General features: G+C 43.1%; 2 protein-coding genes across 12 annotated transcripts in view; one reads left to right on the forward strand and one right to left on the reverse strand.

Moving 5' to 3' along the window:
• The window catches only part of SNAP23 (synaptosome associated protein 23), a 45,424-nt gene extending 44,817 nt beyond the window's left edge, over positions 1 to 607 (reverse strand). For 4 of the 5 annotated variants that reach the window (XM_086321769.1, XM_086321767.1, XM_086321768.1 and 1 more), the window contains exon 1: positions 517 to 607. The gene's annotated coding sequence lies outside the window, so the exon portion shown is untranslated. Of the gene's footprint in view, positions 1 to 259 lie in introns of all 5 variants that reach the window. The other variant, XM_086321770.1, reaches the window with a different exon arrangement.
• Positions 608 to 4,817: 4,210 nt separating this feature from the next.
• Positions 4,818 to 12,522, forward strand: part of ZNF106 (zinc finger protein 106) — a 53,807-nt gene continuing 46,102 nt past the window's right edge. For 6 of the 7 annotated variants that reach the window (XM_086321669.1, XM_086321671.1, XM_086321673.1 and 3 more), the window contains exon 1: positions 4,818 to 4,977. The gene's annotated coding sequence lies outside the window, so the exon portion shown is untranslated. Of the gene's footprint in view, positions 4,978 to 5,920; positions 5,997 to 12,522 lie in introns of all 7 variants that reach the window. The other variant, XM_086321670.1, reaches the window with a different exon arrangement.

The following is a 12,522-nucleotide window of genomic DNA, read 5'->3' on the forward strand; positions in this document are numbered from 1 at the left end:
TGAAACACTTTCCAGGACTTTCCCCCGCCCCGCTTACCCTGTAGAATTCGATCTTTTACCGACCTTTTCCTTCGTGTATCTTCAGTAAAGCCGCAATGTAAAACTGGACTTCCCTGGACAGAATGGACTCTCCAATGCTATGAACCGCGGAACCCTCCTTCAAACAACTAGTTCAGAGTTTCTCTGATCACTGGAGCCACCATACAATCCCAACCGCAGCAACACCGTGAGGGTGGGAAGTTAGAGAGTGGGAGTTTACCTCTGCTAGGTTTCTAGGAAGAGTCTAGAGAACCATCATCCCTCCACCCTTCCTCCTCTGGCCGCTTGATAAGTCTCTCGGCGTCCAGCGTCCTCGATCAGGGCCGGACCTGCCCAGTCCCGGTCAGAGCGCCACCTCCTCCCCTCAAGCCCGACCTCACCAACTTTTCAACCGTCACGATACACTCTTTCTCCTTGGGATTATGATCCCAATCTTCTCCCCGGCCAGCTCACTCATCCCTACTCCTGGAGACTCACCAAGCAGAGGTCCAGCCACTCCTCTCCGGCCGCTACAGCTCGGACACCCGCAGGCCGAACTCCCAGCTGCGCCCTTCTTGCGCCTGCGCTCGCCAGACCTGCGCGCCTGCGCACTTCCCCGGCGCGGCGAGCCCGGACACACCCCTGAGGCTGGAGCCAATCACCGTGCGAGGGCTTTAAATCTCCCTGCCACGCAGGCGGAGAGCCCTGGGACTCAGCCGTTTACCGGATAATTCGAGTATTACCCAAAGGTGGGCGGTGTTCAGACAACAAATTTTCACTGAGGGCAACCCATGTGCCTGGCCTTGTGCGGGATGAATGCTGAGGAAAAGGCTGCGAAAGGAATGCCTTCCCTGACCTCTCTCTATACTGGGAGATAGATATGTAAACATAGTGGACAGAATATAGAACTTGGCATACAGAACATCCGAGGCGCCGCTGGCGCACAATGAACTAAGAGCTTTATTCTCAGGGTATCAGAAAGGGTGCCCGGAGGAAGTGAGTTTTGAAGTCATGAAGGATAAGTAGGAGTTGCACCGGAGGTACGGGAGGGAGATAAAGGTTTCCAGACTGTGGTCATTGGAGAGTCCAAGAAGACCATAGCGCCTTCTGGAAGTTTCCTTGTAGTTCATCTATTTAGAGGCTTAAAGCTCCTCATATCTTCCGGTGAAGTGGGAAATGAGTTCTTAAAGTTGGCAATGGCCAAGTCTTGGAAAATCTTGTACTTTTGGAAGTTAGCCTACACTTTACCATGATCACTGAGAATATTGAAAGGTTTAAAAGCAGATCAGGAAACTGCTCCAGGCTCCCCTGAGAATACAGCACAGTGCTGGAAATAAAAGGAGTTTCAAAGGAGTTGTCTATTCCTAAGGAGTCAAGGAAGATGTAATCTGAGAAATACCACCACAGAGGTCATTGGTGATCTTAGTGAAAGCTATGTGATGAAATGACAAGTTAAAGATAGATTGCAGTAGTTTGGAGAGAGGAGATGCAGAAATGGGGACAAGTTGTAGAATGCTTTTGGAAAGTATGGTCTTGAGGGGAATGGGGGAAGAGGACAAGTGTTCAAGTTTTTTGTTTCTGCTTTTTTGGTTGCTATTAGAATTAAGACAGGAAAAATTTAAGCATGCTAGGTAAGATACAACTGAGAAAAAAAGTAGTTTTAAAGAGAAGCACTAGTCAGTAGATCCTGAGTGGGTAAGAGTAGAGGCAGTCCAAAGTACTGAGGGAAGGAAAGGTCTTGGAAACAAGAGAGAGAAGATATCTCCTCAATTTGAATGACAGGAAGTATTTGTAAATCTGTATGTTTAGTAACAGGAAGTTAAAGAACTTCTTATCTGCTGGCCTCTTATTTTCTCTGTGAAGTAGGAGACAAAGTCATCTACTGATAGAGTTAGGAGTTTTAAAGAAAGTGAAGAAGATTTGAAATATTGTTGTAGAAACTGATGGAGCAAGTCGAGCAGGGAATAGTAGTATGAGTGGTAACTGGTTTTGAGGGCCTGTATGGTTGTGCTTTAGTCCCTAAGCCATGTCCGATTCTTTTGTGATCCCATATACTGTAACCCACTGGGCTCCTCTGTCCATCAGATTTCACAGGCAAGAATACTGGAGTGGGCTGCCATTTCCTCCTCCACGGGATCTTCCCAACCCAGGGATGGAACCCATGTCTCTTGTGTCTCCTGCATTAGCTGGAAGATTTTTTTTAAATTAATTAATTTGTGACTTGCTGGGTCTTTGATGCTGTGTGAACTTTTCTCTAGTTGCAGAGTGGGGGTTAGTTGTGGTGCATGGGCTTCTCATTGCCGTGGCTTCTTTTGCTGTGGAGCATGGGCCCTACGCATGCTGGCCTCAGTAGCTGTAGTACGTGGGCTCAGTAGTTGCAGCTCCTGGGCTCTAGAGCAGGACAGCACAAGAGTTTTCTCTTGTCAACAGAGCCAAGGTTGAAAAACCCTCATCTGGGATTACCTTGATGCTCACCAACAGCTGACCTTGGTCTTCTACAAGCTTTCCCTTGGACCATGGCCCTGAGCTTATAAGGTAAAACAGTTCTTCCATTGCATGCCTTTAAAAGAGGAATGCGCTGCATACCCCACACCTTGGTGTTTCAAAGACTTGTGATGTCACAAGTACAGAATGGGAATAAATTCTTTAATCCTCCAGAAGCCAATCTGGATTTACATATAGATGGAGGGAGCTGATTACTTTCATTTGAGGCATTGAAGGTCTTGTTAAACAAGCAATGTTAGAAGTTCAATAATTTATCAACTTTAATGTAACTTGGTTTATCTGAGTAGTTTTAGTCACTAAAAGATGATCTGAGGGAATGGTCATGGGCTAAATTTAATGAATATAAATAAATCAAGTACTAATAAGAATATAATTATTGGTGTTAATGGATTATCTGCTTTATGATGCTAAGTTGCTTCAGTCATGTCCGACTTTGTGCGACCCCATGGACAGAAGCCCACCAGGCTCCGCCGGCCTTGGGATTCTCCAGGCAAGAACACGGGAGTGGGTTGCCATTTCCTTCTCCAATGCATGAAAGTGAAAAGTGAAAGGGAAGTTGCTCAGTCGTGTCTGACTCTTAGTGACCCCATGGACTGCAGCCTACCAGGCTCCTCCATCCACGGGATTTTCCAGGCAAGAGTACTGGAGTGGGGTGCCATTGCCTTCTCCACTGCTTTATGATAGACAGCACGAATTATCTGCTTTACCGACAGGCACTTGACTTACATTATGTCATTTAATCTCAGCAACACCCTGAGAGATTGCGGTATCTATCTGAATTTTAACTCTGAGGGAAGTAAGTTTCAATAAAACTTGTAATTTTCCCAACATCACAAATTACTAGTACTTAAGGCAATGGCGGCAGAAAGTGAAGAGGAACTCAAAAGCCTCTTGATGAAAGTGAAAGAGGAGAGCAAAGAAGTTGGCTTAAAGCTCAACATTCAGACAACTAAGATCATGGCATTTGGTCCCATCACTTCATGGGAAATAGATGGGGAAACAGTGGAAACAGTGTCAGACTTTATTTTGGGGGGCTCCAAAATCACTGCAGATGGTGACTGCAGCCATGAAATTAAAAGACGCTTACTCCTTGGAAGGAAAGTTATGACCAACCTAGATAGCATATTCAAAAGCAGAGACATTACTTTGCCAACAAAGGTCCGTCTAGTCAAGGCTATGGTTTTTCCAGTGGTCATGTATGGATGTGAGAGTTGGACTGTGAAGAAAGCTGAGCACCAAAAAATTGATACTTTTGAACTGAGTGTTGGAGAAGACTCTTGAGAGTCCCTTGGACTGCAAGGAGATCCAACCAGTCCATTCTAAAGGAGATCAGTCCTGGGTGTTCTTTGGAAGGAATGATGCTAAAGCTGAAACTCCAGTACTCTGGCCACCTCACACGAAGAGTTGACTCATTGGAAAAGACTCTGATGCTGGGAGGAATTGGGGGCAGGAGAAGGGGACGACAGAGGATGAGATGGTTGGATGGCATCACCGACTCGATGGACATGAGTTTGAGTGAACTCCGGGAGTTGGTGATGGACAGGGAGGCCTTGGCATGCTGCAATTCATGGGGTCGCAAAGAGTCGGACACGACTGAGCGACTAAACTGAACTGAACTGAAGGCAATGGCACCCCACTCCAGTACTCTTGCCTGGAAAATCCCATGGACGGAGGAGCCTGGTGCGCTGCAGTCCATGGGGTCGCTAAAAGTCGGACACGACTGAGCGACTTCACTTTCACTTTTCATGCACTGGAGAAGGAAATGGCAACCCACTCCAGGGTTCTTGCCTGGAGAATCCCAGGGACGCGGGAGCCTGCTGGGCTGCCGTCTATGGGGTCGCACAGAGTCGGACACGACTAAAGCGACTTAGCAGCAGCAGCAGCAAGTCAAGATTTGAACTCGGGACTGTCTGTTCTGAAGCTCTTGCATCTTTCAATAAGCTTCAGTAAATTTTACAAGGAAAGAGTGATTGGAAATTTAGCCACAACAGTTGCCACTGCCTAGGAGAACGGTGAGAACTTAGGAAGAAAATAGGAGCAAGAGGGAAGCCTAAAAAAAGCAAAAAGAATGGAAAAGAAAGGAGGGAGGCTGGTTACAGCGTTACAGCAGAGTCCGGTGCAGCGGGATAATTCTTCTGCCGGCTGGTCTGCCTTGTGATCTTCCATTCTTTTGAAGTAAAGTCTCGTTCCTCTGTGTCCGTTGTTCACTCTCGTGTGTTCAAATAAAGCTAGGTTGTTGAGAAAGGCGGACCGCAGCGAGGCGGGGATAAAAGTGAGCGCGACGGAAGCTCTGTGCGCCTGCGCTCTGGCGGCGGCGGCGGCGGAGGTTCCCGGTGGGGAGCGGGTTCGGAGCGGGGCGCCGGACCCAAAGCTGAAGGGGGTGGCTGGGGCGTGAATGGGGTCCCTCGCCGGCGCCTCGGCGGCCTGATGGAGTAAGAGGGGTCGGCTGTGAGTGTGAGTATCAAAGGGCCGGGCGGCGCCGAGGCGTATCGGAACCCCAGGGACCTGGTGGTCTGCCACTGTAGGGAGGCTGTGGGGGTGCAGGAAGCGGCCGGTCTCTGCGCCTGAGGACTGCGGCGCGGGGGCTGCGGGTCGTTCTTGAAGGGGTCGCGCGGGATTACGGGCAGGCGGTGCTTCTGGCCTCGGGATACAGTGTCTCGCGGGGGCGTTCCGGCTCTGCTCCCAGCTCCGGCGGGAAACGTGGCTCCAGAGGCTTGACCTTTCGGGGAGGTCGCTGACTTTCACCCCCGAGGGCAACAGGGAGCCCATACATAGACCCAGGTACCCCTTAAAGGCCTACGGGCCTCACGCCGCGGACACCTTTCGACCTCTTGTGACAGACAGCTTCTGTTCTTTTTCTTCCTTGGGACTTCTGGTGGGATGCGTCTTAATAGCTACTAATTAAGAAGAGCTTACTATATGTCAATTTAACATTTAGTCCGAATCTCAGTGCATAATTATGAAGAGGAAATGCTTTGCACGCCACTCCCCCTTCAGTCTGCTCAATTTAATCATCTTTGAGAATCAGATTAAGCCGTCTTGTTGGAAGTTTATTCCCATGGCTTTTAACAATTTGGAACTCCATGGTAGTTAAGGAAAGTTCTCTTAATCTAGCAAATGTCTTTATCCACCATAATGTTTTATATCAGATTTACTCAAGGCAGAATATCTTTTGAACACTTACTAAGAGCCTAATACTATTCTAAGTCCCTTGGAAAATCTTAAAATTTGTTTTGAGCCCTGGTCTCAAGTTAGTGAAACAATAGAAGATAATAATTAGGTTCAGTTAGGTTTTATCTAGCACCTACTACACATGTGCCAGATACACTCAGGTCTGTCACAAAAAATTAATGACATATTATAATGGAAGTTGTGTTTTTTTTGGCGCACATTTCAGATAACGTCACGGAAAGTTTGATGATAATTTGCCTAACCTAGCTGGGGAAGTGGTGAAATTCAAATAGGATGGAAAGGTAATTTTCCCCATGTTACATCAAGTTAGATATTGTTAAGCACTTTTGTTGAGAAGCAGCTATACTACAGTTACAGTTTCTAGAGTTAACTATTTAGTCTAGAAAATGATAGCCTTAATTAAAGGTACTAGATGGTTTTAAAGTGGCTTGGAAGGAGTTAGGAGGTGTAGAGTCTGATCAGGTTAGTTCAAAACCAATTGCTTTGATTAAAAGGAAGATATTTAAAAAGGGAGAACTGTGAATGGTGATTATTGTACGTATATATATGCATAGAATATCTCTGTTAGAATACATAAGAAACAGTGATAAAGTGGAGGTGGCTAGGAAAAAGGAGTGGGAGAGGAATAGTTTTCTCTGTAAGCTTTTTTTGTTTTATTTTTTTATTGTGAAAACTTTTAAGCATCCAGAAAAGTAGGGAAAATACTATTTTGAACTCCCTGTAAATTGATCACTCAGGTTTTAAAATTCCTTAATAGTTTGCTGTATTTGTTATTTTTATTCCTGATATTTCACCCTAAATACTTTAATATGTGTCTCTAATGAAAAGAAAATTTTTTCTGTGTAACCCTGTATAATAATCACACTGAACAACAGTTTATGTTATCTAATATTTGATCCTTTTTAAAAATTTCCCCAAATTATCCCGTTTTCTTGTTTTTGCAATTTTTGATGTGTCTATGCACTGAGTTTGACTGTTAGATCTCTTGAAGTCTTTTTAAATCTAGAAGTTACTTTTTTTCTCTTCTTTTTTCTTCATGACTCAATGAGAGTAATACAGTTATCCAGATCTCTGATTGATCCTTCAGTTCAGTTCAGTCGCTCAGTCGTGTCCAACTCTTTGCAACCCCATGAATCACAGCACGCCAGGCCGCCCTGTCCATCACCATCTCCCGGAGTTTACTCAAACTCACATCCATGGAGTTGGTGATGCCATCCAGCCATCTCATCCTCTGTCGTCCCCTTCTCCTCTTGCCCCAATCCCTCCGAGCATCAGTCTTCCAATGAGTCAACTCTTCGAGTGAGGTGGCCAAAGTACTGGAGTTTCAGCTTGAGCATCATTCCTTCCAAAGAACACCCAGGACTGATCTCCTTTAGAATGGACTGGTTGGATCTCCTTGCAGTCCAAGGGACTCTCAAGAGTCTTCTCCAACACCACAGTTCAAAAGCATCAATTTTTTGGTGCTCAGCTTTCTTCACAGTCCAACTCTCACATCCATACATGACCACTGGAAAAACCATAGCCTTGACTAGACGGACCTTTGTTGGCAAAGCAATGTCTCTGCTTTTGAATATGCTATTGAGCTTGGTCATAACTTTCCTCCCAAGAAGTAAGCGTCTTTTAATTTCATGGCTGCAGCCACCGTCTGCTGTGATTTTGGAGCCCCCAAAAATAAAGTCAGCACTGTTTGCACTGTTTCCTCATCTATTTCCCATGCAGTGATGGGACTAGATGCCATGATCTTAGTCGTCTGAATGTTGAGCTTTAAGCCTACTTTTTCACTCTCTTTAACTTTCATCAAGAGGCTTTTTAGTTCCTCTTCACTTTCTTTCACTTCTTTCTTTTTTTCTCTTCACTTCACTTTCTTTTTCCTCTTTCACCCATAAGGGTGGTGTGTCTGAGATTATTGATATTTCTCCCGGCAATCTTGATTCCAGCTTGTGCTTCTTCTAGCCCAGCGTTTCTCATGATATATTCTGCATATAAGTTAAATAAGGTGGGTGACAATATACAGCTTTGACGTACTCCTTTTCCTATTTGGAACCAGTTAGACCACTTAGGAGGATATATTATACAGGTATTCTTTTTAGGCTGATACTTTTAAGCTAAGTTTGAGCCTGGAAAATTTTTCAAGCTCTTGGAATACTGTACTTTTGAACAGCAGCTAATTTTTGTCTAAACATATTTTTTACTACATTGCTGAGATTTTGGATATGTCATTGCCTCATTCCAGAATGCATGTGAACTTTTAGTAAACTAAATTTGCAGATACCACTACTTTGTGTGTTCCTGCTAAGTCGCTCCAGTGGTATCTGACTCTGTGCAATCCTTTGGACTAGTCAGGCTTCTCTGTCCCTGGGATTCTCTGGGCAAGAATACTAGAGTGGGTAGCCATTCCCTTCTCCAGGGGATCTTCCCGACCCAGGAATCAATCCTGCACCTCTTATTATCTCCTACATTGGCAGGTGGATTCTTCACAACTAGCTCCACTTGGGGAAACCCTTTAAACCACTGCTTTGAAAGTGAAGTCACTCAGTCGTGTCTGACGACTCTTTGCGACCCCATGGACTGTAGCCCACCAGGCTCCTCCGTCCATGGGATTCTCCAGGCAAGAATACTGGAGTGGGTTGCCATTTCCTTCTCCAGGGAATCTTCCCAACCCAGGGATCGAACCCGGGTCTCCCACATTGCAGGCAGACGCTTTAACCTCTGAGCCACCAGGGACGCCTTCTTAAAATATACTAAAATATATGGTGACCTTTTCAGAGACTTAATCATTTTTTAAAATACCAGACAAAGGCATTTAGAAAGCTATTAACATCAATTAAAACTACAAAAGTGAATGCTTTACTGTATTACACATTACACCAATATTGTCGTATGATCATCCATTAACTTAAAAGATTTTGTAAGAAGAATTATGAAAACAATTGCTGTTATAATCATACTTGTATAAAGTGGATGAAAATTATTGAATGAACCGTTAGCAATAAGATGCATGGAGAACAACAAAGCTTTTTGAGAAGAATGGTAAACAATTATCAAGGCTCCCTCAGCTTGCAGTTATTATAATTCATGTTATAGAACTTTAAATTGCTTTGTGGATCTTTTGGGTTGCTTTGAGAGAGAGAGATATATATACATATATATAATATATGTATATATATTACATTATATTATTATATATATATTATATATATAATATATATTATATATGTGTGTGTATATATATATAAATGATGAATACAGGAATGCAAACTTTTTAAATGTTAGTCCCTCAGTCATGTCCAACTCTTTGCAATCCCATGGACTGTAGCCCATCAGCCTCCTGTGTCCATAGAATTTTCCAGGCAAGAATACTGGAGTGGGTTGCCATTTCCTCCTCCAGGGGATCTTCCCCCACCTAGGGGTCAAACCCACATTGCCTCTGTTGGCAGGTGGATTCTTTACCAATGTGCTGCCTGGGAAGCCCAGGTGGGCTGAAAAGAAAACTTTTAAAACTATTAAATAAATGCAACAAGCCACCCAGTTAAACTTTTAAAACAGTGTTTGTATAAGTTATCTTATGACCTACTCTGTTACGTGATGGTAACTTTAGATAGCATTTTTATTACTTTGTTAGAGTTGACGTTTCCCCGTTTTCTTTCTCAGTTATTTTTCCCTCTAGGACATAATACTTCCAAGTTCCAGAACTGACAAGTATTGGAATCTGATCATAGTTCTGATTCTGAGATAAAGAATCAGATTGTGGTCTGTCCTGTCCATTTTCTTGCCCGGTGATAGGCAATCTGAACAGCTTCATTAATAGGATGCTTGACTTTGAATCACTTTTCCTGGGTAACAGCCTTAACTTCCTGTTTTTGTTTTAACCCTGTGTTTTCTAATAAAGAGTGGTTGAGATATATATATATATATATATATATCTTTTCCTGCTGTGTGTTGTGTTAGGGTAGATAATATAAGAATGCTAGTAAATTCTTATGAGCTTATGCTCCATCAAATATACTGGATTCAGGAAACCACTAGTCACTTAACCTTGGGAAACAAGAGCCAGCTAGAACTCAGACCTAGTAAATAGGACAGCCTTTGAAAGTTGTGGTTATAGGTTCCTGTGCCCCCAAATACTTCCTGACCTTTCTTGTCAGCTTACTAAAACCCTTCCTTAGCTAGGAGCCTTGAAACTTTCTGGGGAGTCCTACTCAACAAAGTGAGGACTTTTCGGAAGTGCCAGTCACATCTTTGATCTGTAAACTGGCCAACCTAGGGGTAATGGCAGAAACTTGTTCTGTCACAGAACACTGTCTCTCTGTTATTCTGTCTTGATCACCAGAAGTCCGTTAGTTTTCTTTTGGGGTTAATGGGGAGATGCAGAAAGTTATCTATGGAATTCAGAAAAGGGATTCTAACTTGAGCTCCAGTCCCCCTATCCCAAGAGACCAATAATTACACTTTTGATCTTCAGCATTTTACAGTGTAGTATTGTCATTTGGCTTTATATCAAAGTTGAAATATCTTAAGTACTACTGTGCTTAATTGTAACCTATATTTATAGGTATATGAAAAGACAGATTCCTTCCTCATGGTAAGGTCAGGGAGATCAGACATACCCACCATCAAACAACCTGTTATTACTTACACAGCAGGTTTTTTTAAACAGTTAAATGGAATAATGTGAAAATATTTCAGATAAAGTTCTTTGATACTAAATGATGTTTTCCAGCCTTGAGTTTCATAAATATATAGAGGAATAATCTGATACTGATGTTTGAGATGGACTACAGTGTTATGAGATAGTGATTACTTAAAGGCTGACTTGCTTACCAGTTTAAGTCACTTTTGAGTGACTAGTAGAAGGATGGGGAGAGCATGGGGAAGTGCAGAATGGAATGTCTGGAGACTCTAATGCAGTAATAGTTCTGCTCTGCCTTAACAGCTATATTTCTTTTTATTGATAAGCTATGTAGGTGATTCTAATGAACTGCTTTGATTTAAAACTTGTTCATATATTGGGAGCAGGAGTTAGGGCAGGAAATGTTAGTGAGTATAGCAGTTGGGGGAAGGGAGAAGAATAGAAATAAGTTCACACAGGTTTATCACATTGAAGAGTATATAACAAAAATTTAAAAATTGAAATCTGTCAGGATTTGTTGACTAAATATGAGAAACTGAAAGGAAAGAATCTAATATGTTTTTGCCTATGGGAATGATAATTGTATTAGGATAGTAATCAAGATGTTGAGAAAAGGTAACATAGATCAGATCAGATCAGTCACTCAGTCCTGTCGGACTCTGCGACCCCACGAATCACAGCACGCCAGGCCTCCCTGTCCATCACCAACTCCCGGAGTTCACTCAGACTCACGTCCATCGAGTCAGTGATGCCATCCAGCCATCTCACCCTCTGTCGTCTCCTCCTCCTCCTGCCCCCAATCCCTCCCAGCATCAGAGTCTTTTCCAGTGAGTCAACTCTTCACATGAGGTGGCCAAAGTGGATTTTTTTAAATTTTTAAACTTATGACTAAGAAATATTTCAGGTAATTCTCATAATTGGAGAAAATTTGAAAGATTACATAATATATTTAAGTGATATGGGGAAATATAAGGTGGTCCAAGTGAGGACAGCAGTTGTTTATTCACACTTACTTGACCTGTATAATGTAACTTCTCAAGCATTTTGAGATTGCAGAGTTGGATGGTTTCTATTTCCTTGGCTTCTAATCCTTGTTAAGCCCTTTAAAGAGAGCTGCTGCTGCTGCTAAGTCGCTTCAGTCTTGTCCGACTCTGTGAAACCCCATAGATGGCAGCCCACCAGGCTCCGCCATCCCTGGGATTCTCCAAGCAAGAACACTGGAGTGGGTTGCCATTTCCTTCTCCAATGCATGAAAGTGAAAAGAGAAAGTGAAGTTGCTCAGTTGTGTCCGACTCTTTGCGATCCCATGGACTGCAGCCTACCAGGCTCCCCCGTCCCTGGGATTCTCCAGGCAAGAGTCCTGGAGTGGGGTGCCATTGCTTTCTCCACAGTGGTTCCCAAATGGAAGGCTGTGAGTTAATTTCAGTATTTTAGAAACTGTAATGGAAATTATATTTTTATCCAGGTTAGGGATGTGCAAATTAAAATGCTTTTGTCTTTTTAGCTGGAATCATATCAACTCTGGAGAAGACAATGGCAGCCCACTCTAGGACTCTTGGCCTGGAAAATCCCATGGACAGAGGAGCCTGGTAGGCTGCAGTCCATGGGGTCACAGAGTCGGACACGACTGAGCGACTTCACTTTCACTTTTCACTTTCATGCATTGGAGAAGGAAATGGCAACCCACTCCAGTGTTCTTGCCTGGAGAATCCCAGGGATGGCGGAGCCTGGTGGGCTGCCATCTATGGGGTCACACAGAGTCAGACACGACTGAACCGACTTAGCAGCAGCACATCAACTCCGTGTTTTTAAATACAAGGTCCTTCTTAGTAATTAAATACTTTGTTAGCAGTTTACACTTTTTTGCTTCTTTATGAAAGTTGCAATTTTTACAAAAATGAAACTTAATCTATGCAAGTTAGAAACGTGAAGCTCTTAAAAAGGAAAATGAACTGTTGCTTGTGCCAGAAAATTTTTTTCATGGATTTTATTGCTTCCAAGTTTCTGTTTTGCTTTAATGGGTAATAATTTGAAGCAGTATTAAAAACATTTCTGGCTAGATCATCTTTATCACTGTTTATGCAAATCCTAGAACAATGCTTGCTGAACGAAATAACAAAATAGTGCTTGTAAATACTAATTAAAGTTAAAGTAAATGTTAAGAATTAGAAGAATAA

This window comes from Bos grunniens, chromosome 10, assembly GCF_055505025.1.
Source record: "Bos grunniens cultivar Pamir isolate PY7600 chromosome 10, Bosgru_T2T1.0, whole genome shotgun sequence".
Taxonomy (NCBI): Eukaryota; Metazoa; Chordata; class Mammalia; order Artiodactyla; family Bovidae; genus Bos; species Bos grunniens.